The sequence below is a fragment of the Bombus fervidus genome, chromosome 4, assembly GCF_041682495.2.
Source record: "Bombus fervidus isolate BK054 chromosome 4, iyBomFerv1, whole genome shotgun sequence".
NCBI lineage: Eukaryota > Metazoa > Arthropoda > Insecta > Hymenoptera > Apidae > Bombus > Bombus fervidus.
Genome location: NC_091520.1, coordinates 6,121,800 through 6,148,668, shown reverse-complemented (window position 1 = coordinate 6,148,668; position 26,869 = coordinate 6,121,800). Strand labels below are relative to the sequence as shown.

The 26,869-nt window shown below is 35.4% G+C and overlaps 2 protein-coding genes and 2 long non-coding RNA genes across 5 annotated transcripts in view; 2 read left to right on the top strand and 2 right to left on the bottom strand.

The window, feature by feature from the left end:
- Positions 1-26,869, top strand: part of Chat (Choline acetyltransferase) — a 183,944-nt gene that overhangs the window by 21,037 nt on the left and 136,038 nt on the right. The gene's annotated exons all lie outside the window — the stretch shown is intronic.
- The window catches only part of Vacht (Vesicular acetylcholine transporter), a 118,949-nt gene that overhangs the window by 34,825 nt on the left and 57,255 nt on the right, over positions 1-26,869 (top strand). The gene's annotated exons all lie outside the window — the stretch shown is intronic.
- Positions 1-26,869, bottom strand: part of LOC139986871 (uncharacterized) — a 166,718-nt gene that overhangs the window by 86,634 nt on the left and 53,215 nt on the right. The gene's annotated exons all lie outside the window — the stretch shown is intronic.
- LOC139986303 (uncharacterized) lies at positions 25,041-25,561 on the bottom strand. Its single transcript, XR_011799614.1, has 2 exons — positions 25,491-25,561; positions 25,041-25,094 (listed from the first exon to the last, which is right to left on the bottom strand). It is a non-coding gene; the product is annotated as an uncharacterized lncRNA (long non-coding RNA).

Sequence of the window (26,869 nt, the reverse complement as noted above, 5' to 3'; positions counted from 1 at the left end):
ATATACTTTTTCAAGATGTTTTTTTTTCAGTTTTATTAAGAAACTGTGTTTTATAATATCCCGAGTATGAATTGCTATAAAATTGATAATATTTAGCGTGGAGCATGTCTATCGCTTGATGATATTTACATTGTTTTATACAGACGCAACTTTTCACTATGAGTGATTATTTACAAATGAAAATTGCGATAACAATTGGCCTAAAGAGGAATTACTCTATAAAAAACATCTTTTAATTTTTGCACTTACAATCTACGTGTACAAGAAATCTTCAACTATCGAAATATCAAGCGGATTAAACTAAAAGGGCATTAGATTTAAAAAGAAATGTTTGTTTATTTCGTAAAAGAGATTAACATCAAATAATAAAAATAAGGAAAAAGTCATAAATTGCGCAATTACCTTTTCTTTTAAGTGCCTCGACAAGTGCCATTTAATTATGCCAGCATTGCAATTCTCGTGCATCTAGATGTTCTATCTGTCACACGTATCAAGTATCGATCGCGTGGAACGCGTGCCTATTATCCTATTTCTACGATAAGCGTCATTGCGGGAAGAGGTTTCGTGTCAGGTAATGACGGTCATGTATCGCGCGATTTATCAAGCACAGGCTTGTCGATGTGTTGCGTACTCGTGAAGGGAGAAGGACGGGTAGTGGTGGTGGCGGCATTGTCGGCGGTCGCGGATGTGACAAATTGTCAGTCCATAAGAAGGGTGAGCTCTAGACACGTCGCTATACGCCTACATCTGTTTCCCTGCTAATACCTTGTATAACTCTTATCGCCTTATTGGGGGAAGCTCCGTCGCTTCCCAGAGCATCGCATCGTCGCACCAGAGACAAACAATTCCAGGAGAATGGAATGGAGAGAAGAGAGAAGGAAAGTTTACTTTCCAAGTAGAAATAGTAAGAATAATGTACAGGATGTCTCCGAGATCATAGTACAAACGCTGGCAATTGTAATGTCAAAATAAATCGAAAGAAAAGAATGTTAGAATTTAATCTTGAAGTTAAGATTAGTAATCTGTGGGAGACACAATGTTTATGTTGAAATAATATTCAGTGATACTTATTAAACAGAACTACAGAACCAAATGTATATAAGCGAGTGATATGGTATAATTAACAAAGTATGCAGGTAAAGAATTTATGGATTGTTGACAGTTGACCAGTTACTCTCAGACTAGACGTAGATAGTGACCCATGATCCCTTAAAAACCCCACTCTCTATACAGTAATGAGTATGACCTGTGTAAGTGTCCTGTTCAAATGCCTGTGTGGGCATCTGTGTAAGGGTACTTATGCCTATGCGTGAAATATCGTTGTATTCCAACAAAGAATAACGTTTTTTCGTTTTAAAATCTATTAGACTGAAAGGACGTGCCAAGAGTAGCAAGTGGTGAATTCACTTATCCTATTGGCATGATCTACAGCGTACCGAACTGTTATATCATAATCCACTTTGCCAACTCTTATAAAACTTTCCTCGTGTTCACTTCATCACGGACAGTGATGCATTATCGTGCTTCTCGCGAGCGAGTTTCCCAAAATTCATCATCAACGAGATCATATGATAATCATGGAAACCTGATCGAGAAGAAGCCTAATGTATCGATTAAAGTTCCAGTAACTTTAAAATAATAATAAACTCTAAAAGCAATCTGATGTTATTCCTGGTAAAGAATCGAACGATAAATTCCAAATAATATTACTTTGCAGCTAAAGGAATTGGAAAATAGCAATTGGAAAGGATTATGGAATGAAAGTGCCTTTCATCAAAACAATAAAGGGCCATATATCTATATCTTTGGTCACTGATGGAAAAACGGTTTACAATTTTAGTGGAATACGTTGCTTCATCATACAGATTCGTATCAGATATTGTTTTCTCCAATAACAATTTATTTCCATATTTAAAGAATTCTTTTAATATAAACTTTAATTGCTTCAAAGATATAAAATACCACGCCACTGTCTATAGTATATGTTTATATATTTATATATTTATATAAATACTATAGTATATAGTATAAATATATAGTATACTACAGTATAGTACATATTTTTCTGCAGAAAAGCAAAGAAGTATTCAAACATATTCCAATTTTTGTTGAACGAAATGTTCATCGTGTTACACAATTTGTATGTTTATAATTATATATGTCGGAGATGAAGGGACGCCGGAGTCTTTCTTTCGGAATATTTGGGAAGGTCCCCAATACTTTAGTCCAGACTTTTTATTATAGTCGTACTTAAACAATAAAACTGAGAAATAGCTGTTTATGAGTTAAGTCAATTATGATTACCCGAGACAGTGGGCTTGGGCTCGAAGTGATATAATGGGTCACTGAACGTAGCCACGGTCACGGGAGGGACGTGTACCTAACAGAGGTATTTAAATATCGAGGTATAAAAAATAAAGAGGTATAAAAGTAATAATTAAAATAATTAAGTAATCAAATAACTCTCCTTAAAAACAGGGATTGACCTGGGGAATATGGAGAGGAGTATATAAGGGCAGTTTCACTTGGACTGAGGTGCAATCCGATAAGTTCGACTAGCCCAGTGAACACGTACATCGAGTTCCTAATCGCAATCGTCATCCCGTTGACCGTGTATTCGTTATCAAACCTAAATTCATCGTCATAGGCATCTCGAGCACTCAATCATCGATATCACTTGTTAACTGTTGTAATACATTCCCATAAACAAACATCATCTGGTATAAGACAACTATGGACAACTCGCAGCAAAACTCATCACACTCCCCGTTTTCCAAAGATGATCCGACATATATATACAGGGTGTCCCAAAATCGTGGTACAACCGGGTGGTGATTCTACAAGGAAAAATAAGTTGAAAAAAAGGACAACATTCTTTTGTTTGAGACTTCGTTTTTGGAGAAATATGAATTTGAAAACCCATCAGGTGCCCGTGCATTAGCTTTCGAATTACAAAATTTCTATTTCTGCTTGTGTCTGTATTATTAAACACAGACAATGTCATGATGTATTGTATTATTAATAAAATGATTCTTGAGAAGTACTAATCTTATCCTTGTTCATTAAATTCAATCAAACTCAATTCTTTCATTCAAATTAAATACAGAATAAAGGAGAGTAATAATCGGTGTCGCGGGGACAAGACTGCGACAATAATAGCAAGCAAATCGTGTTATTATCCACGTTTAGTAATAGAGAAACGAACAGAAATAGAAATTTCATACCTCGAGGTTTGCAGTTTGCACGCAATAACATCACGCAATTGCATCATTTATTCGAAAACGAAGCCTTAAATGAAAGTATATTATTCCTTTTTCCAACTTGTATTTCGCACATAGACTCGCCAACCAACCGCTTGTACCAAGATTTCGGAGACACACTGTGTGTATAACGTCTTATTGAAACATTACCGAATATGTACCTATCGTGATACGAATGTAACGAATCTCTGGTTTTATTCTCCCTCTCTTGTTTACTTCGTGGCAATTATGCTCTTGTTGGTTGTTGAGACATTCTATTTGCAATAATAAACATGTCTTCTTTTACAAATTTCTTTTTTCCATATATATAATCCGGGTGTTTACGAAACAATTCAATTATAATTAATTAATCAATTATAAATAATTCGATAATAATTAATTAATAATTGCTAGCTGCTTGTTTTCATCCATGTTTTGTATGAACGCGAATTTGTCCGTACTTGATATTTTATCTCACCTCAAATCGCTCGAATCCTTGCAAGAATAAATAAAAATTGGAATAACAAATTGCAAGAATATCAATATTACATTTTTCAATAAGAGCAGCTCTACGAAACAGCTTTGTTTCGTTCTTTCTTACTCATCCTCGCCTTCTACGTCGTTCTATACGGTACAACAAGATGGCAAAAGAAGTTATTAAACGCCGTACTCGTTAACTCCCGTCTTGGACCTAAAAGGTCTGCTCCGTGAAAGTAACCCGAAGCCAGCAACTACCAATAAAGTTGTCGTACCGTAGCCTGATGTTGGCAACTTCCGAGCAAGTATCTTCGACAGGTATCCTTTAATACCTTCGTGAGAGTCGTGTATCTGACGTTTCCATCGAAACTTGGTTGAATGTTCTTCCAGCGTGGCGTGTCGTTTCGAAATGGTCCGCAGAGAGAACGAGAACGTTAGGCCTGAAGATAGAATCCACTTAGCAGAGATGATGCACTCCGTGCTCGTATCCCCTCGAAGAGGGCGCGCCTCGCGTGCTCTATCTAGCTGTGGCCCGCTCGAGGCTGGCCGCCCCCTCGAGCGAGGGAGACGAGAAAGAAGAAAAGGGCAAAAAATAGGAAGGACGGGGCTGGTTGATAGTGGCGAGCATGCTGGTCGGGGCTGCGTAACAAACGCGGATCGTGTAAGGGGTCGAGCGGATAAAACGAGATCGTGTCTCGGGGCTAGCTCGCGAGGGTGGAAGACGGAGGATGAAAGAAATTGGTACATCGCGCGGGAGGAACAAGCCGGCCGACCACATGCTCTATTCTGCACGAGACTTGTCGGTACTTTCGCCCGGTTTGCAAACTTTTCCTTCGAACGTTCGTGCAACGTGAAACGCGGCGGACGCAGAGGAACATGGCGCTCGTCTGTAATTACTTCTGCGAACAGCCAATTAAACGTACGACTACGCGGAAGAATTTTATCGGAGAGCACGACGATGCTTTTTCGTCTTTCCTTCCGAGGGAGGAAGTTTTAATGAGGTTATTCGGACGCCGGGAATCTGGGAAATACGATCGAGGGTGGAAGAGGTGGGAAACGAGATCTCGAAATATGACAGGGTTACCGGGCATGTTTTATTCATAGCGAAAGTGTCACGTGTAAGTGGAAAAGAAATACACGACGAAGGAGAAAATTATTTTTTAATTCGTGTGCGTTATAATTATGAACGTTTAGAGCGTGTGCCCTTCAGCCGATGAAAGAAATGGTAGAAAAAAAGTGAAAGAAGTGGGCGGTAGGCGAAGGAGAGGAAGAAGTGAAAGGAGAACTCGAGTGAGATTTTCAGACAAAGGCCACTGTTTGAGTGGTTGCTCGCGGCATTGTTGCCCTTTACCCTCCGCATTCATCGATGAGTGTGAGACGGAAGGGGTCGCCTCCCTCCGAAAGCCGAGGAAACACTTTGCCACACGAACCGGAAGCGCGGTCGTTTGACGCTTCCCGAACGTTCCACGTCTACTTTCTTTATTTATTTAAATTGTTCGTCTAGCGTCCCTTTGGCGGTTACATTCTGGTTTAATACTGAGAGAATTTTTTCAATCTTTTCTTTCTAATAATTAAATGTATGGAAAAAGAAAGAATTGTTAACACGTTCTATTAAATTATTTATTATTTTCCTTTGGCAATCGAGACTTCTAGTGGACAACGCTGTAAATGCACAAATTAAAATACACATGTTACAGTTATGTTGTTCTTTGTCTTGTAATGCCCTTCATGCCAATAGGAATATTATAGTATGGAATTTAAAAGCAATTTCCATTTGTAAATAATAATAATAAGTAATAATAATATTGAGAGGCGATAATTGCAACAACAATTATAAACAAAAAGGATCTTTAAAACAATGTAACGGTGTATAACAATGTAACATAAGCGATAGACATGCTCGAATACACGGACACTATGTATCACCAATTTAAAAACAATTCTTTCGTTTCGAAACGTTATAAATTATAGTTTTGTAATAAGAATAAAAACTCGTTGGAAAAATATATTTTTTGTTTCTATACGAGTTATCTAGGGGCTGCGAAATTTAAACGAATGGCACTTCAAATTCTTTTTCTGATGAATCTATATTAATGCAAAAAGTACTATATTTTGCGATGCATTTGGATTATTGTACGCTTCAGATCTTATGATAATCGAAACAAATCAAATTTTGAAAATAATTTTAAATCAGAGAAGCTTTTCTCTCTCTTAAACAATCTGCTGTTTGGTACTTGCGTGTTGCCTATAAGAAGTCCATAATCGTATTTCTAATGTAGCAGACATGTAAAAGTTATTTCGTGGTGTATTCAAGCGTGTTCATTATTCGTACTATCAAGATTAACGTATGAAGTACCTATGTAAGGGAATAAATGGACTGTCTCTCTACAACCGAAACATTCTTCTTTTTTTATTTATTTATTTAATTTGTACTTTACAATTTGTCCAGCTGGACATTCAGTAAATTTTTCTATCTTTAAAACAGTAACTTGGAAATATCGTTTTTAATATCATTATCCATTTAAGACATTAATAACATTCGTCTTAGAAGGAAATTGGTAAAATTTGAAATATATGCTGCAACTGCTAAACCTTGACAAAAGTAAAATTATATGCTGCACTCGTGCGATGCATTAATTTCAAGAATCTTTTATCTCAGAGGCATAATGTAGTCCCGCTTGCAGCAGAAACTTTTAACAGCCGCTATATCACGAAGTAGAGATATTAAAAGATGAAGCGAACATTGTTTACTCATTATTTATTAATAACGCATATACGTGCATTAATTGCTGAGGTTTTATCTTGGAATAGAGAGAGGATTTTTTTTTATTTAATTTGTACTTTATAATTTGTCCAGCTGGACATTCGGTAAATTTTTCTAACTTAATTGTTAAATAACATATGGATGGCTACCCCCAGGGGGATACCATCTTCGAGTTTGACTATTTTATTTCTTTAGTGAGATCAGTGGGGTGTTTTCTTTTTAGTCTTTCTATGAGAGTTTTGTTCGCTTCAGCAGCCAGCTGGTTTGGATGTGTTGCCATTCTTTCCTTTTATTTTTCTGCGTACCTGTCGATTTCTTCTGTGACCATTGGTATTTTTAAGTCTTTACGTATGTCCTCGTTTCTGACATACTATGGGGTCTTGTCTATTGTTCTCAGTATTTTCAAACTGAAACATTTCACTGTTTTATTCCCTCGATATGTCATACGTGTCCGTGCCAGAGAAAAACTATCGATTTTGAATTTCGCGGACGAATATGAAGCTTATTATCTTATCATTATCGCCTATAAATTCATATTTTTGATAACTTTCATAGAAAGCTTTTAATTTGTTATCTTTTAATATGGTTAATAAAAATTTAAATCATCGATGATAGGAGAAAATTTAATAGATAGAACTGGTTCGTCAAATTCAAACTTTCCATACACAGTGTGCACCAATTAGATAACGTATTCCTACATTTCTATCATCAAGTTATTCATTCATTACCGTCGTGTTCGACTGTGTTATTTACGACTTTCCATACTCGCTGCAGTATTCCCATATTCTATTTGCATATTAACGAACCTCCTCGTAAATTATATCAACGTCGCAATAAGTTGGTATTGTTCGGTATTACTAAATTTATTTCCACGTATGATTCAAATTTCCAGTTTACTCCCCTACGTTGTACGCGATTAAAAGCAGTCGTAAATTGAGCGCACTTACGTTCGTGATACAAAAGGCAACCAAATTTTAGAATTTGAATTTCTAGAAAAAGAAAACTTTTTCTCGTACGTCTTTAGGAATTTATTTCAACTAAAAGAAGCATGATCTCAGTGAAAGCTATTCTTTATCTCGCGCGTCTATTCAGACACTGCCATCCGTTTAAAAATTCCATTTCGTTTTCCGCCTGCTTCGACTCGAGAGCAAGCTCGTTGAAATCTCCATCGGTCGTAACTTTTCCAACACACTCGTTAGTTGCAACTTTTTTCCTAGCGCATCCATTGAAATCGCACCGATACACCGAACTAGCGAAGTTGAGTTTGACTGTGGCGAAACTGACTGTTTCGAAGTCGTGCAAAAGTCGTGCTTCTCCGTGAGTTTTTTCTCGAATCCTTGAGCGCGTCTGGCACGACTTTATTCTTTGTTGAACCTCGTCCCATGACCCGGGAAGAGAGTCGTCCCTGCTTTATGAATAAAGTAAGAAGTTTCGTCGCACACGTGTACTCTCTGAAGCACCATCCAATATCCGACCATTCTTGCCAGACGACATCGAGTTTCTTCTTCTCGCGAAACGTAAAGCCGCGTTCTCACTGAGGCAACAACGATGGACTGCTCGGATGTTGCTGCACGTTTCAAACAGGATTCGAGAAATATCGTCGACTCGCTGGAATGATAACATGAGTGATAAAGCAAAATTCGCGACCCTCGTCACGTGTCTCGAGTTTCGGAACCTGGAGCAAGTCGAGGACATAGTGATAAGTCCGGACAATATGAGAAATTAAAGAGCGAGCTTATCCGCAAACTGGCTGATTCAGAGAGAGCGAGAATGCGAAAGTTACTAGAATCTGAAGAAATGGGCGATCTGGTTTATGCTATTATCACGCGACCTTCGGAGACCAAGCAAAGAAGTGCTGGGCCCCTTGCAACTGGACCCAGGGAAACGGAACCAGACGTCAGTAAACGCGGTATGCGGCGACGGTTTGGTATCCCGCCAGAGTTTCGTGACGGACAGGACATCAAGGATCTCTTTCCTCCTGGACACCGGTGCCGGTATAAGCGTATACCCGCGCAACAAACTACGCGGATCCGCGATCAAAGATACGTACGAGCTGTTCGCGGCCAACGGGTCATGCAATGCGATCTACGGCGGCATCATTCTAGTGTCCCTCGACCTATCATTGCGACGAACACTGAAATAGCATTTTACAGTAGCGGAAGTTAACACACGCCTATCATCGGCGTGGATTTCCTAAGTTTTTACGGATTGTTGATAGACTTGAGGTGTGGTAATCGTATCTTAATTAGTGCGCTAGCCTGTATAGTTGTGATGATAGTGCGCTACTGCTAATGAGACAGATTCTGCTGCGGGTGTAGATGTCGCTGTTGGGGTACTGCTGCATTTTTCTTCTCACTTTTGATGCCGTGGAAGAAAAATCGGACTCCGGTCGCCGGGGTTTGAAACCCGGGTCCCGAACGTTCGTAACCTAAGGCGCTAACCACTGCACTGCTGTTGTCCGGCACTAGTTAGTGTCGAGTGCCGCCACAGACTCAGGAAATAAACGCCTGATAGACACGACCACGAACCTGTCAACAAAAGGATACACGGACACGACCGATAGAATCAAAACAATTATCGGCGAATCAACATATTATGACGTAATATACTAATTCTATATTCTGTACTTAGAGCTATTTTTAATATATCTGATTATCACAAGTATTCATTCATCTCGTCATTAGATAAATCAACACGTTTGATATCCACCACAATAAAAAAGAAAGAACAAATTAAAATTAAAATATATAAAATTATATATATGTAATGTTGTAATATTTTTGGAAATCAGGCGATCGATTCATGAAAACTCAAGAATCGACTTTCTAAGTCTCTTCTATGTATCTCCTAAAAACTCTCCCTTTTTAATCCTTCTTCTCTTTCTCCTTCTAACTCTTAACTTGCTTTTCTTTTCTTCTGTTCTCCATCTTCGCTTCTCGAAATCCTGTTTTATTCTCTCCTATGTCCTCGTCCTTCTCTATTTATATCGGTCGACCGACTTCCAGTAAACACAGGGAAAGTCAAACTTTCGGTTGGTGTTCTAAATTCTATAGAATTTACATATCTATATAAATTTCAAAAGTGCCATTTGTTATTAATTCGAAACATTTCTATCACCATCCAATTACAAGTTTTACTAAACGAAATCGTTTTCCTTGTCTCTTGGAATATCACTTTTTACAGTGACATCATTAGCCGCCGGCGCGGCGATATCAATTTGCAGAAACATCTCGTTCTTGAGCTTTGTTCCGATTTCAAAGCGACATTTATTCTTAGTAACAAGTTGTGCGCATGCAAGCACGTTGTGAAACAATCGATAAACCGTAGATTCCTTGAAAGAATTTGTCTCTGTCGCGACATGTTCTCGCGTGTTTCTTATTTTTCTTTTGTCTCTATAAAAAATTTCTAATCAAGCAGCAACCTCTCTTCTTGGCATCAGAAAAGTAAAGGAACATAGAGAAATATCGAACAACCGGCAACTTTGTCAAGAAACATGAAACGTGGACGAAAAGCTGCTCTTGTTGCTTCGGTGAGAATGCCGCTTAAGCTACCAAAGCGGCCCATAATGCGTTATGGGTATCAAGTCGCACATAAAACGGTATTAACGCTTCCCCCATATGCTGTGCTGTGGTGGCCAAATTTATTCGAGCAGATACCAGAAGCAATGATCGTGAAACAGACATCTTAGGACCCGTTTAGATGCAAACCACATGGTCCAACTAATCATATAGCTTCGCAAGAGGGAACTGATGTATAAAAGGTTGTGTTCAATTTTTTATCCGGTGACACTGTCTCTGTAGAAAAATTGCGATAATAGTAGAAGATATAAGGAGATATTGGAAGGTTGTAAAATAAAGTATTTTATTTATATTATGTTATACGCGTTAGTCTTGACATATTCTTCGCTAAAGGTCGAATTTACTGCATGTTACACAGCACAAATCTTCAATTTCTTTCTATTTTCACCAACTCTTCTGTTCTCAGTTGTTTTTATTTGACGTAGAAGCATTAAATACATTATAGATATGAATAGCTACGTACTCTTTAACTTGACATGTTACGCTACTATATGTATACGTGCGATGCTTTAAGATCAGTTTGAATTTAAGTTTAAGTTGTGAAATAATGGAATATGTAATTAACTATTTTTAGATTTTTCATAATATTCGAACAAGAATTGATAAAGTCGTTTATATAAATTCATAGTATAATATAATACAAAATTGAAATACAACAAACAAAAGTTTTGTTGTTTCAAAGTTAAGAAAAAATATAATTTCTTCTTAAAATTCTGTTTTTAGCAGTGAAGAAGTACAAACTCGATCCTAAGTTTGTTATGTTTTCATTCAATATCCAATGGACTTTTTCTTTTTCAATATCCACCCGTGTGTATTTTATTCTTCTTTTAAATTGTACACTTGACTTCACTTGACCGTAAATTTTTCTCGCTAGAATTCCCCGTAAATTCTCGATTGGGTTTGTATCAGAACTAAACGCTGACCATGGCAATAATTCTATTGCGAAATCTTGAAAGTACTTTTCTGTAGTGGCGAAAGTTCTAATAGGCACTGTCTCGTTCAAAAATTGTCTTTTCGTCTCCCACTTCCATTAAACCTTTGTCCTACTCGCTAACTTCCAATTGCTTGGGCCACAATAAACAAGAAGGTCGGTTACGCGTCGAGCCATTCTAGCTGTTTAGCCGTGTGCTCGAACTTGCGCAAAATGTATGCGTCTTATGACATGTCTACTTCGGCGCAAGGAAAGGAATTGTGAAATAACAAACACGTTTGGGCACAACTAATACTTTTAAGATGTCTTGCAAGTAATTATGATCGATTCATTAGTGAAGAAAAATGATTTATTATTTACAAGTGGATAATGTATTAGTAACAATTTGTAAATTAATACTTAGTTTAAATTAATAATGTTTTGAAAAAACTCGTAGGAAATTAGTAATCTTCAACTGTGTGATATTTCTCGAAACGATGAAACACAATAGGAAACACAATATCGCTACTATCACTATCATTATCAGAAGGATCTACCGAGTCACTATCCGCAATAATAACATATTTCTCACTACTATCATCAATATTAGATTTTCTTTTTACTGATACGATAGGTATAAGGGTTGTCTAATTCTTTTAGGAAATTATAATCTGAACGCGTGAATGTAACACATAATTACACGTAAGTAAACTAAGAAAATATCGAAAACAACTGTACCACGAGTCTAACTCGTGTTGTTTACCCGTGGTCCTAACTAAATACCACGAGTCGAGCTCGTGGTTACTGCTTTTGGACCAAATTTCTTACCACGAGACTCACTCGTTTTAGGGCAAAATGTTAACATTTTGACTGCCACGCGAGTCATATATGACCAGTTACGGTTTCTCTTGTGATACCACAGTGGTCATTGGTGACCGGAGCGCTTAAACGTCTTACAATTGTAAAAATTGAATGAAAATTGACAGTTAGGGCATTTTGAATATAATCGATAAATAGAAGATACTTTGAAATAAAAGGTGCCCCATTGAACAATTAAACATTTTTATTAGAACATCAATAAAAAAAATGAGAACAAATCTTGCATCTATCGGTGCATTGTGTTTGCATCCATATCTACGAGGGGTAATGTACGAATATTATTATAAACACACCTTAGAGAATAATCGTAAATGCTGCTTTATATCTTACTATTATATATAAAATGAGCAACTACTGTTTACTAATATCTTCTACACGTTTCAACAATATATTCTGCACGTTTAGATTACGACTAAATAACGAATGCGAATGGTTTGTTGAAATAAACGAAGCCTCATTATAATATGTGTTAGAATTTAATCTTAAAGTTAAGATTAATAATCTGTGGAAGACACAATGTTTATGTTAAAATAATATTCAGTGATATTTATTAAACAGAACTACAAAACCAAATGTATATAAGCAAGTGATATGGTATAATTAACAAAGTATGCAGGTAAAGAATTTATGGATTGTTGACAGTTGGCCAGTTACTCTCAGACTAGACGTAGGTAGTGACCCATGATCCCTTAAATATTTTGAACTCCACTCTCTATACAGTAATAAGTATGACCTGTGTAAGTGTCCTGTTCAAATGCCTGTGTAGGTGCCTGTGTAAGAGCATTTGTGCCTATGTCGTTGTATTCCAGCAATATGTCGCTATCAATTGTTACCAAGGCGCCACGGTGGTCACCCGTGACCACCAATAAGATAAACGGTTCATTGGGGAAGAATGTTGTCTTATATCATCAATTTATTATTATTTTGCCATTATATGCTTTGAATAATAAAAATACTTCCATGGCGTCCTGAGCGAAACATGTGATTTCGGCATGGCAGTCAAAGTATTAAGAAAGGCAATAATTTGCCATATAACATCTGCTAATATCCTACAGTGTTCAATTTACCTTTTACAAAAACAATGTCGCTTAACATATCCAGTCATGGTCACTGGTTTCTTGGAGATATTGAAGAGATAATGCCAAAAATGTGTTTAAATATAATTATAAAAAACAAATCTCAGACATTTACTGCTTACAATAGAATACATTGCATCGAAACGCATTGTATAAAAGCATCATCCGTGGTGGACGCTTCCCTCCTCTCAATCCTGTTAGTTATCTATAATTAATTACCTAGTAGTATCATAGTACGATGCTCACTATTACAACAGTGTCTATAATAGTTTAAATCTTCCGGCATTGAGCAAGAAAAGGATGATATCTGATATAATCTTCATTAGCAAAATAACTGAGGTGGATACGTGTTGGTTTATCAAAGAGACGAGTGATATAATCGTAATAGTCAATTATATTAAAATCAATGTAAGTACAAGTACACAAACAGTATATGCCGGTCGTAATCTTCGCTCGCTCCAAACTCATATCGATAACAATTCAACTCTTCTACTCGCCAACTATTCAACTATTAGGTCGTCCGAAAAGTTTCTTTCCTTTTATAAGGAAATAATGAATGCACAACATTTTCCGTTTTATATTATTGTATCGAATTACGTATAATCCATTTTGTTCTATAAAAATAAAAATCACAACGTTCGACAGATTAGATTTCATGTTTATATAAAGATGCATCGTTGTAAAAGACGTCTGTAAAAGAAAGACACTTTTCGGACAACCTAATATTTGACTGTCCTACAGAGCACGTTCGTCTATTTATATGTTGATAGGTGTTATTATAAAAAGTTCAAATGTAACTCCGGTTGACGATTACAAATGACGGCAATAATATTTTGTCTGGAGTTCGTTTACCTTTAGATTTAGCAAAGCAAAACAACGTTGGTATTCCAAGACGCAATAATACGAGTCTCTCCCGATTCAAGTCTTCCGTTGACTCATGTGCCGCTACATAGCTAAAGGTATCGATGACTGTCCGGATATCACGCAGTCGTTCTTCCTCGATGTACCATTGAGAAGTTTAAGAAGTCGTAAGCGTTTTCTGTGACAATGTCATGTTATAACATGTTTTGATACTTTTATACCGCGTCTCTGTCTCATTGTTTCTTGCATGTCTATTCTCATTCTTTGTCTTTTTTCTTTATCTGTATATGCATCTTATGCTCTTTTTTTACTTCTTGTCTTTGTTTTTCGTTCTTTCCAGCTCTTCCACTTTTTGTTTCCAACGTTAACTTGCTATATCGAATGGTTTCTGCCGTGAATAAATAAATGAATAATTAAAACTCTAACAAAAATTAAAACGTATAACATACGTATGCCCAAAAGTTCATCAAAATGTTCAGATCAAAGCGAAAATATTTTATCGTTCCGTAATTCCTTCCATCCTATTGTACGATATTCGTGATGAAGGGAACCCTTGAGGATGTCGAAAACGGTAATCTGTCTCTAGTAAAAATGTTCATTTCAAAGAACTTCACTTCTAACAGGTTAAATTGTTTGGATCGATGGTCAGGTGTCAGTGTGCCATTGTCCAATGGCTCGTCAAAGGATTTCTGTAGCATCGAACCTCTCTAGCACTGCTTTTAACGGAAATACATGGCACCGGCCATGAAAGCGAGCGAAGTTGTCGAGAAGCTTTTTTTATCTTACTAGGGTGAAGGAAAACCGCGGACGTGATCGAGCAAAAGCGAATAAAGAGCGAGGGGGTTACGCCCCCTCACATTTTCTTTTGCCGACCGTGCGATGCAGCCCCAAGAGCATCGGCTACCCTTGCTAGGCAATACTGGACCAGCAGGGTGGTCGCAGTAACGACGCGTTGCCGGTTAATCAAGCCATTTCGTTCCGGCCGAGACCCGAATGAGGATACGGTTTGAACGACCATCGATTTTCTTCTTACCATTCTCTCGTGGAAATCCCTGCGCGACGCCAATCTCGATCTCTGGGGTGCGGACTCTTTTCGCTAAACCTCGTGGCTTTGCAGCTCGTCAGAAAAAAAGAACACCCCTTAATGACTTTCACGCTTCTTCCGTTTCTTATACGCAGGTGTCGGAGGATTGTTCTGCTTTCCCCAAGACTTAAAGTTTTTACGTACTTCTCGAAGTTTTTACATATTGCGCCGCGACAGTGTCAAATTGTTCGCCGAACGAAAAGCTAGCTGAAGTTTCGAGTGAACGAATACATACAGATTCTTGGAACTACTTTTCATTCTCGTGTTATTTCTTAAAGAGAAAGAACCAACTGATATAACTTTAATTCTAATTCTAATTTTAATTTTAACTTTAATTTTAATTTTAATTTTAATTTAGGAATGTTTGATCGATCTGGTTTAACCAGTGGTTTGTTTGTTATCGATCGATCCGGGATAATTAAAATATATTTTTCTCTTTTGTCCTCTTCGTAATAAAAAATTTTCCCCGGACGTCTTCCATATTTTCTACCATTCTCTGTCTAGTATTTCTAAACGTCGATTTTTGTTTTTAACTTTCCCTCGCGTGCCCCACTAAACATATATGTAATTTGATCCAATTTATTTATCATTTGGAAACGTTCCTTCTAAAATTATATATATTTGGCTAGCACTGCAAAACCAGCAACGGATTTAGTTTACGATTTTTGATTTAGTTACGATACGTATCATGTACGTACCATATACGTGTAGAAAGTATTCGTACACTCTATACGACGGAATATCTGCTTTAAAATTGGACTAAACGACTTGATTCTTTTTTCATTTCTTATGAAGTTGGAAAAATTAGTTTGTTAGATGATGTCTAAGAAATATTTTGGAAAAGTTGCAGTTGGTTGGACAGCGAAGAAAAATGTAAAGATTGCTTTTTACAACTTTTTTATCTGGGCCAATAATGAAACTTTGAACAACACATTTTAAAGGTTTATGTCAGTTATATATAACATTGAAAATTTTATAAAAATCGGTTGGCGCGGGAAAAAGCGACAACGATAGAAAGGTGTAAGAATCTTCAAATTTTGGCCGAAATTCGCAGAATATTGAGGTTTTCGTCATATTTAACCGCATATAGTTCACAGCAAAGTTAACCAATTTCGATGAAATTTTCAGGATGTCTATACCTGACATAAATCATCAAACTGTGTTATTTTAATTTTCATTGCACTTCCAGACAAAAAGATGGTAGAAAGCAGCCTTTATTTATTTTCTTCGCGATTTCGACCAATTGAAACTTTTTTAAAATTTCTTTTACACGTCACAAGTTTTTTCTAAATTCTAAATTCTTAAATAAAATCCAATTGTTTATCTCAATTTGAAGAAAATTACTATGTTTTAAAGAGCGTACGAATACTTTCTGCACTTACTGTATATCGTTACCAGAAAAGATTGCAGAAATTATTTCTCGATTAAACGAAGCAAAGCGATTCTCTACAATTAACGTGTGTCACCTAGAATTTCACCTTGCCTCGTAGTGGCCTGTAATTAAATTTCACATCGAAAATTACCTCACTGGCGAATGTTCGTTTGAATTCGTAGAATACTTCGTGGTGAGTTTAGATAGTCGAGATTTCGTAATTTGCGTACTTCCTAGTTGTTCGCTTTCGTTTACCGAGCGTCGTTTAATTTATCCGCGGAATGTGCGCTCTTCGTCAGCACCGCAATTGTATAATGAATTTTTCAAGTTTTTCATACTTTGCACTGGGTACATAAATGAAGAATGACCGTAGAAATGGGCCACAATTGAATAATTTCGATTTGTTTATTAGAAAATGCTATTTGTTTATTAGAAACGTGCTAATGAGAATACTGTAACGTAGAATTAAATGCAATTTCTCTTTCTAAGCAGTTATTAATAATGCCAGAAGATGATAACATGAAGATTATATATTTTTATATAAGTGTCAGTGAACGTTAGTTAATTGTTTCTTAACTTTTGTCTATGCCATTCATCTAAATTAATAGATCATTGAGTTCTTTTTACAACTGAGAGATGGCACATACAGACTTTTCTACCGATACACTTTTCTTCTTTTTTTTTTTTTTATTTGGAATAGTTTACAATCAATTCTCATTGAGAATTACAAGTAAATTATTCTGGTGTGGTACTATAACATGAACAATAATAAATGATTATCGTATGTTTGGTCCTAGCTAAATCTAATGTTTAAATCTAGAGGGTAATGTCTTCTTAACCTGCGGATCTGATCCGTCGTGTCAAGCAATTGAGTAACTAGTGGGTTTTGCAGGTTGTTAATTCTTATGTTATATCTATTACTGAATTTTGATATTTCTTCTTTAACTGTAGGTATCTTTATGTCGCGACGTATGTTTTCTTTTTCACGAATTTGGTCTACTTTAATGAATAAGCAACCTTCCTTTCTCCTGAAAAACTTTTTTCTGGGCACTTGCAGAGCTTTTTTACAACCTCTCTTTAAGTACCACCTTACGGTTTATCAATTTCGTGACGTTAATTACGCCCTAATTACGATTTAATTACGCTTATAAAGTGAGAAACGCGTTGATCTTGTTAATCGAACGACAGCGTAAAAAATAAATCTGCGACCGATTTATTTGTACGGTACAAAGGATCCATTGCTGAAGAATTTGTTCGATGTATGGAAAATTCATAAAAGACAGAGAAGAGTTATGACTTTATTAAAAATCTCATGAGAGATTTATTATATATTACTGTATACAATTACAAACTTACATAATTATATAATATTACGTATTTAGACACAGATGGTGGATTAGATACGGATTATATTAATTAATAATTGATTAATTATTATAGAATATTTCATAGTAACACAGCTGGAAAACAAAGATCGATATTTATGAACGGAAGTATAATTACAGTAAGACCAAGTTCTTCTCTCTGTATATTTTTTTCCTTTTTTGTTTCTTCTAAATAGGCAAATTGCAACTATTTAAGGCAGTCAAAATGCGACGACACGTGTTGATGTTTGGACTAGCTACCAGCGTTGCAACGTCCAATGATAGCTGGGAATGTATCTCATACAGATTGTATATTAATTTTGCACCTTGAACGTTATAAAATGTGATTAGGAGCATAATTTTCAAAATTACATCTGCATTTGTTAACTGCAGTTATTAACGATACTGGCACACACACACACACACACACACACACACACACACTATATATATAATTTTAATTTATTACTACTTAATATTTTAATTACTAATATATAATATATATAATATATAATATATATATAATTGTATAGAAGTAAATGATATATTATATATTATATTTTATAATATATATATAATACACATAATATATAATTATAATTTAAATTTAAAAAAGTTATATATTATAAATATATATATCTAATTGTTTAATTATAAAATATGTATTTACATAATTACAATAAGTTTGCCAGACTATTTCTTACGTACATACTACGGTGTTCGCTTATCGCCGAAGAAATATTGCGAATATAATTAACCTTTGTATGCAGAATGGATCATTTAAATGATGACACTAAAAAATTTCCGTTTTTTACGGTTTTATAGAAAAAGTCCTCAGAACAAAGTTATACCATTTCAAAATGCACATGTTGCGGTAAGATTATTTTATTCTAAGATTAGAATATTTATTTTATTTTCTCTAGAGATTTCAAGGTGATCGGTACTTTTCTATGTGGAATGATATATTCTTTTTTTGCGTACTCTTCTAGAGCACAAAAAGACAAAGTTGTCGATCCGTATTATTTTTGATCGTTGTGTCTCGAGAAATTTGCATTGATACTTCCTAACGTTATCGAACTGTTATCGCTTCATGGATTTGTATTAAAACGAACGTTTACGTTATACTGCGCATCACTGAGAGGATGATTGGCCTTGGTGAACTAATTCGTCATTTTTACGTTTCATTTACATATATTGGTAAATTATATATTAACAAGTATATGTTAATAAATTATATTGTTGTTAGTAAATTATATTTACTTACAGTTCTACTATAATTAAGTCTTCTAACAGACCATCTGTTTGCATTTTTCATTTCTTGCGGCGTTAGAAATTCTTTCCTAGGATTATTACATGTAAATGTCTCGACATACAACGATCGAAACCGCATAGTTATAGTTCAAGTTTATCTTTCTGTGGTCTAAAAGAATCTGCAAAAAGAATATATCATTCTATTTATACTAATGATCTTGAAATCTCTGAAGAAAATGACCTTGCAAAAAAATAGAAATAAAAGAATAAAAAAATAGAAAAAATAGAATACAACTTTGTCCTAAGGACTTTTTCCATAAAAATTAGAAAGAAGGGAATACCTAAGTGTTCACGTTTAAATGGCCCACCCTATATATTCTAGATATTGATGGAGCACGATAAATGTAGGATACTTTAGTATTGGTTGATTTAATAACCGAATTTTACTCCGCGCGTCCTACATGTCGCAATATGATTTAAAGCAATTTACAAGCAAGCTCTTCCGAAATATCGGAATATCTGACACAATTTTGAGGTTAACCAAGATCGCAGAAGGGTGCTTCCGCTGTAAGGATGAGCAGTGGCCACTTGATTTTAAGGTCAGCTCGTTCGCTGGTCAGCGGTCGTACGCAAAGTGTGTGTGTGTATGAGAGAGAGAGAAAGAGAAAGATACGCCTTTATCAGGTTTCATTGTCATTGAAATTGAAATCGTCCGGCTACTCCGGGAAAGAGGAAGGAAGGTAAGGACTTGCGCAATTTCCGGCGGCGTGGAGGAAACGCGACAGAGATAGAAATAGAGGAGAGAAAGAGGAGGTAAAACGACGAGCCATCCGTGGGGACGGCTGCAACCCTCGTAATCCCACGACTGAAAGCTTCGTTTAATATTTATGATTTATTTCGGTTTAATTCGACGTGCAAACAGCAGGACGCATTTAGGATTCAGTAATGTTTGCCCACTAGATCGGTAGACAGTTCCCGACGTTTACTTGACATGTGCTAAAACAGAAATATCAACATTAAAATTGCCAGCTTTAATATTACCTTCTGCAATGTAAAGTGATATACGTCTTCCCGGTTCATACGGTAGAAACTTCTTTCGATTTAATGTGTCATCTAAAATTCACTTATTCTATTTTATAAATTAAGATCGGCACGCGTATATTAAGAAATTTAAATAAGCGATAAGTAACTCGATTCAATTGAGATTTGTAGAATATTACCGTAGATAGAATGTTGAGTCGAGATAGAATGCGACTCATGTTCGCTTGAAATATTTTGCTTAATTTTGAATCTTATACAATTAAATCTTATACGTTTATAGTTGAAGATATATTTTTTTTTTATTTGGAAGTAGTGTACAATCAATTCTCATTGAGAATTACAAGTAAATTATTCTGGCTAGGTACTATGACGTGAATAATAAATGATTATCGTATGTTTGGTTCTAGCTAAATCTAATATTTGAATCTAGAGGGTAATGTCTTTTTAGCCTGCGAATCTGATCCGTCGTGTCAAGTAATTGAGTAACTAGTGGGTTTTGCTGGTTGTTAATTCTTATGTTATATCTATTACTGAATTTGGATATTTCTTCTTTAACTGTAGGTATCTTAAGGTCGCGATGTATTGTTTCGTTTGTAGCATAACAAGGTGCATCTATTAAGGATCTTAGAGTTTTTGATTGGAATCGTTGAAGAATTTCTATTTTGGAATTACTCGCTGTTCCCCATAGTTGGATCCCATAGGTCCAAACAGGTTTTAATATGACTTTATATAGCATTATTTTACTCTGCGCGCTTAAGTTGGGACGTCTGCCAATGAGCCAGTAGAATTTTTTAAATTTTGCTTTGAGTTGTTTGGTTTTATCTAAGATATGTTGTTCCCATGTCAATCTTCTGTCCAGAATCATGCCCAGATATCTGATTGACTCTTTGTTTGGAATTAGAATATTATTTATGGTCACCTGTGGGCAGGATTGTTTTCGCAACGTGAAGGTTATATGACTGAATTTATTTTCATAGTTGAAGATATACGACGAATGAAAGCTTGTTCATTCTGCATTAATAAATAGGAGAATCGAAGTCTAGAAAATTAATATTGAGTATGCACGAACATATACCACATATGTTGGAAGATTTATAGGATGATAAATAAGAGATCTTCGCTAGGATTAATATTATACGGGGTGTCTCCGAAATCATCTTACAAGCGTTCGGATAGTGATTCCGCGTCCAAAAATAAATTGGAAAAAAAAGAAAGAATAATATTTCTTCGTTTAAGACTTCGTTTCCAAAAAAAAATAAGTTTGGAAAGCCAATCAGCTAGCCGTGTATTACCTGGCAGTTTCGAATTATGAAACTTTTGTTTTCGCTCGTGTCTGTATTATTAACCATGGACGATGTCGAGACTTGTTTCTTGTTATTTTTGTTATCTTATCTCCGCCACATCAATTATTACTCTCCTTTATTCTATATTTAATTTAAATGGTTGCACAAATAAGGATAACATTGCTACTTTTTAAGAACCCTGTGATCAACGTACCAAGCGTTCAAAATGTTGACTATGTTGCTGTATACACAGCTGCACTCTTTGAACTAAATTATTATATACCAAATTATTACATAGTAGTGAATCATGCATATTTTTTAAATTTTTGACAGCCATAACGATGTTTGCTTTTAATTCTTCAACGTCGTCATTACACTCTGGATCTAAAAATACAAACGAGCAGAAATAAGAGTCTCATACTTGGAAACTTGTAATCAATACGTATCATTTTTTCAAAAACAAAGCCTTAAACGAAAAAATGTTATTCTTCTCTTTTCGATTTATTTCTGCGTGTACACTCTATATTTTCGGGACACTCTATATAGAAAAATTGAAGAGTGAAAACACTGTAAGTGCCAGGAATGACAAATTTTGAGTTTCTAGTGGAAAATGTTCTACATAGCAATGAGAATACCATAGTATACAATTGAATTGTAATTTCCTTTCCCAAAATAGTTATTAACAATAGTAGAAGATAGTGTCACAATGTCGTTTCTGTGAAGAAAAATATAAATACCAATAAACGTTAGTTAATTGTTTCTTGACTTTTGTCTATGCCATCCATCAAGACGAATGACACATTAGGTTTCCTTTACAACTAAGCCATGGCATACACAAGCTTTTTCTACAGATACATTTTTCTTTTTCATAAATTTGAACTTAATGTTAATGAACAAGTTGTCGTTTTCTTCCCAAAAGCTTGTTTCTTGGCACTTACAGTGTTTTCTACGAACACTCTTCAATCGAATATTAAACAATAATAAGAGAGAAAGTAATCTAATGAGAATTAATAGAAAATTGTACAAGTACTTAGTAATAATCGTGAGAGTAAAAAAATTTTTTTTAAATAATTAAAATAGTCTGCAGTCTTTTCACGTAAAGACGATTAACGAGAGAGGGTCCTGTCAGTAAACGGCGATAAATTTCAACAACGTTACGATCGCACTTTACACGAGCGAAGGTAGTTCCGCAGAATCGTCATCGTCATTGTTCCAGCGACAATGCCCGATAGAAATGCCTTCACCCTCGTATCCGGTTCCTTGCGAACGCTAGCGGCCAGGGGAGAGAATTGCCCTCGGTATTAACTCGCGTAATTGAGATTTATTAATCCGGAGGCCGGCTGGTGGCCACGTTGCAACCGTATCTCTCTCGCTCTTTCTCCCTCGTAGCTGGTTTTACGCTGTAACTTTATTATTATTACGGTTTATGAATTTATGCCTGTAATTGTGTGCAGCAGCAGAGTCACTTTTATCGCGTTATCGAACGAAAAGATTTCTCTTCCCTTCTTACATAAACGAGTTTCTCATCTCTCTTTCCTCGTTTTATTATGTTTCCCGTAAAGACACAAAAATGTAATTTTATCGAACATTCTATCGTTGATCGTTGTGATCGGTCGTTGAGCATTGTACGCAACGGTGAATTTTTTAGCGAGAGAATCAAAGAATTGAATCGAAGAGTTTGTTGGGGTTCAGTAAATATTAATGTGTTTAAATTTATTTTACATTGACTTATATCAAATTACGGATTTCATGTTACATAAAATATAAGTAGTTGATGGTACACAATTACGCGGCTGACATTTATGTGGACAATAAGGAAATAATATAACTTGATAATTTATAAAATGTATAATATCCTACAAAATAAAATATTTCTCTGAAGATTCTCACAGAGATTTTTCTATAAAAAATCTCCATATTATGTACATGAAGAATATAAAAATAATAAGAACTTTTTTATTATTATTTAATTTGTAGTTTACAATTTGTCCAGCTGGACATTTGGTAAATTTTTCTAACTTTTTTGCTAAATAACATGTGGATGACTACCCCTAGTGGGATCTTCGAGTTTGTCTATTTTATTTTTTTAGTGGGGTGTTTTCTTTTTAGTCTTCTTTCTATGAGAGTTTTGCTCGCTTCAGCAGCCAGCTGATTTGAATGCGTTGCTGTTCTTTCCTTGTATTTTTTGCGTACCTGTCGATTTCGAATAATAGGAACTTGAATGTAAAGTAGCAAGCGCTAAAAGCAGCAGACAGAACATAATTTACTCAACTAATCTTTATTATAGCACGAAGTATATACTTTGGTAATTATAAAATCTTCTTTATGCACACGTAACCGTAGAGACAGCTCGCTTTAATTACATCAGCTCACGTAGGAGCACGTTTCGAGAATATTACAACGAAACGTTCGCGGATTAGTAACGATGGTGGTCGCTGCCAAATATCGGATTTTCTCCCGTGATTAAATCTGGTTTCATCGCCGACCGTAATCTAAACGAGACAAAGCGATCCGTCATCTAGCCGTTTAATGAAAGTCGTGACCATAACTTAGCAGGTTCAGGCTTAAGACACCGAGCAAGGAAACAGAGACAGAGTCGAAGGTGGAAGTTGAACGCTTAATCCAGCAATATGAAACTCCCTTGCGGCTTACCCTGTCGCTGCTCCCCTTCTCGCTTTGTATTCTGTTTTCTTATTCGCATTATGCCACGCGCTGGTAAATATTCGACGCGATAAAACAGGTCGTTCGGATAAATAACGATAGCCATACGCTAGGATACACGTTGCCCCTGTCCTATAAATTTTATTTCGTCATTAATCTAGAATCTTTGAATATTCTGCTTGCTAGTGAATAAAATTAATAGCGAAAGAATCGGAGAATTTGTTAAAGTTTGATAATTATTTCCGTGATTTCAATGAACTTGAAATATGTTGTCAGGGACATGACTGTGAACAATTTTTCTCTATACATGTACAAGTGCCAGATATACATAAAAATATTTTTTTTATTATGTAATTTTAATATTGCGTATTTCTTAAGATTTTTATTTAAAGCGAGACTAATTGGTAACAAATCTGTATATTAAAATTTATGATTATTGAATTTATTGCTATATATTATAATTGATATCGTGTCACTAGAAACATTTTTGCTATTATATCAAGAAATACAATTATTCGATTATCAAAATTATATTAACGTCGAAATAGGAATTTTGCAATATGACTAACATGATGTTATTCGCGAGTATTTTATTTGTCTATTCATATTAAATGTACATGTGTATGTATTAATTAGAGCCAGTAGATACAACGCTGTGAATAACTATAGACTCAAAAATGTTTTCTGCATTATTTCTCCGATATTTTCAAGAAACCACTGATTATGCCTGGATATGTTAAGAGAAATTGTTTTTCTAAAGGATAAATTAAACGCTATAGGATATCGGGAAATATTACATGACGAATTATTACCTTTCATAGCCGAAATAGAAGACAACGAGACAATTTTTCAACGACAGAATATTCTTCTTCGTACAGCAGCTACTGTAAAATAGTGGTTTTAAGATTTGAAGCTAGAAAAATTTATCGAATGTCCAGCTGGACAAATTGTAAAGTACAAATTAAATAATAATAATAAAAAAAAAAAAGATTTGAATCCTGATCTGAACCCGACCGAGAGTCTGAGGAGAAGCTTCTCAGTGCGAAAAATTTACGGCCAGGAGAAACCACCTATAGAAAATATCGTTCAATTTAAAAGAAGAATACAATCCGCGTGGGCGGATATTCAATAGGAAACTTTAAATAAGTCAGTGGATAGTAGGTCAAGTAAGTTAATAGTAATAACTTATTATTATTATTATTATTATTTCTTAGTCCGTGCCTTTCGGCTTTGGACGAGCTTTCAGTTTTACATCTCGTTTACCTATCACGTTTTTTACATTCTATCAGTCTTATGGCGTTATCACCATATTGTCTCCTCCCTTATATCTCTCTAAACTCTTTTTTTTGTGTTGAAGTGGTCACCACTTCTAAAAAAAACTCTACATCTGGTCTTTAGTTTTCTCAAGCACTGAAGCCATCGACAGCGCGTAGACAAAAGACTGCGTCGAAGGCAAATCATAAACGGTACACAAGCAACGTTGGCTTCAGGGTTTTTCAGTCATAGGGTAACACTGCTAGCGTGCGGATCTGGATCGGCTCAATTATATTCTGAACTTTAATTTTACACTTTGTATTTAAAATATATATTTTCTACCTTGTAATTTATCCACGCGTTCCTTTGTATTCACATACATCCAATAACCTCAACACCTTATCTATCTCTCTTTTCTTATATATCTACCTCCCCTCTTATCCACTCTATTATATTGCACTCCATTATATGCTTTTCTTTTTTTTTTATTTGCGTTTATTTTACAATCAATTCTCGTTAGAGAATTTTAAGTAAATTTATCTGGCGTGGTACTATGACATGGTTAATAAATGTTTATAGTATGTTTGATTCTATTTGAATCTAATGCTTAGGTATAAGGTGTAATGTCTTTTTAGCCTGCGGATCTGTTCCGAGGTGTCGAGTAGTTGAATAATTAGAGGGTTTTGGTGGTTGTTACCTCTTGTGCTGTGTCTATTGCTGAATTTGGATAATTCTTCTTTGACTGTGGGTATCTTGAGGTCGTGATGTATCGTTTCGTTGGTGACGTACCAAGGTGCATCTATTAGGGATCTTAAGGCTTTCGATTGGAATCGTTGAAGAATTTCTGTGTTGGAATTACTTGCTGTTCTCCATAGTTGGATTCCATAGCTCCAAACTTTAATATGGCCTTGTATAGTATAATTTTACTTTGCGTGTTTAAGTTGGAACGTCGGCCGATGAGCCAGTAGAATTTTTTAAATTTTGCTTTGAGTTGTTTGGTTCTATCTAAGATATGTTGTTTCCATGTCAATTTTCTGTCCAGAATCATGCCCAGATATCTGATTGACTCTTTATCTGGAATAGGTATATTGTTTATCGTCACCTGTGGGCAATTATATATTCTGTCTCTAAAACTATGGCAACTTTTGGGCTTTTGCCTCCTTGCTGTGCTTTCTTATTGTCGTTCCCTCCCGTCTTATATTGCCCTTCTCTTCTCCATTATTGTTTTCAATTCTATTAGTCCTTCTCCAGTTTCGCTTAGTATTTTTTCTGTGTCCTTTGGTCCTCTCGTTATTTCGCATTCTTCTATTACATGTCTCAGATCTTCTTCTTTCGTTTTACATAGCCTGCATCTTTTTTCTCCCTCTTCTTTCCAATACTCCCTTGCTTTGGTTTCGTTTCCACTTTCCACTTCATCCTCCTTTCTAAGTATTTTGATAACTCTTCTTTAGCGATTTTTCTATAATGTTTGTTATGTTAATAGTAGTAATAAGAAATAAAGAAAAATTCACTAAATATCGAATGTAAAGTTAACAAAATGAACATTGAGTTTATATTTATTCACACCAAAAGACACAACTTTAAGAGGAAATTTAATTGTTTCCAGACTTCGAAAGAAGAAAATTTTTCTTCATTGTATCTTTAGCTTTGTTTTGTATCATAATATGAAGTTATATAAATAGAAGATTTTCGTCAGTTTCTGGTTTAATCTTATGAAACTTCTAAAAGTAGGATTGAGTTTATAATTATTCATGGTGATGTATCTATGTATACAT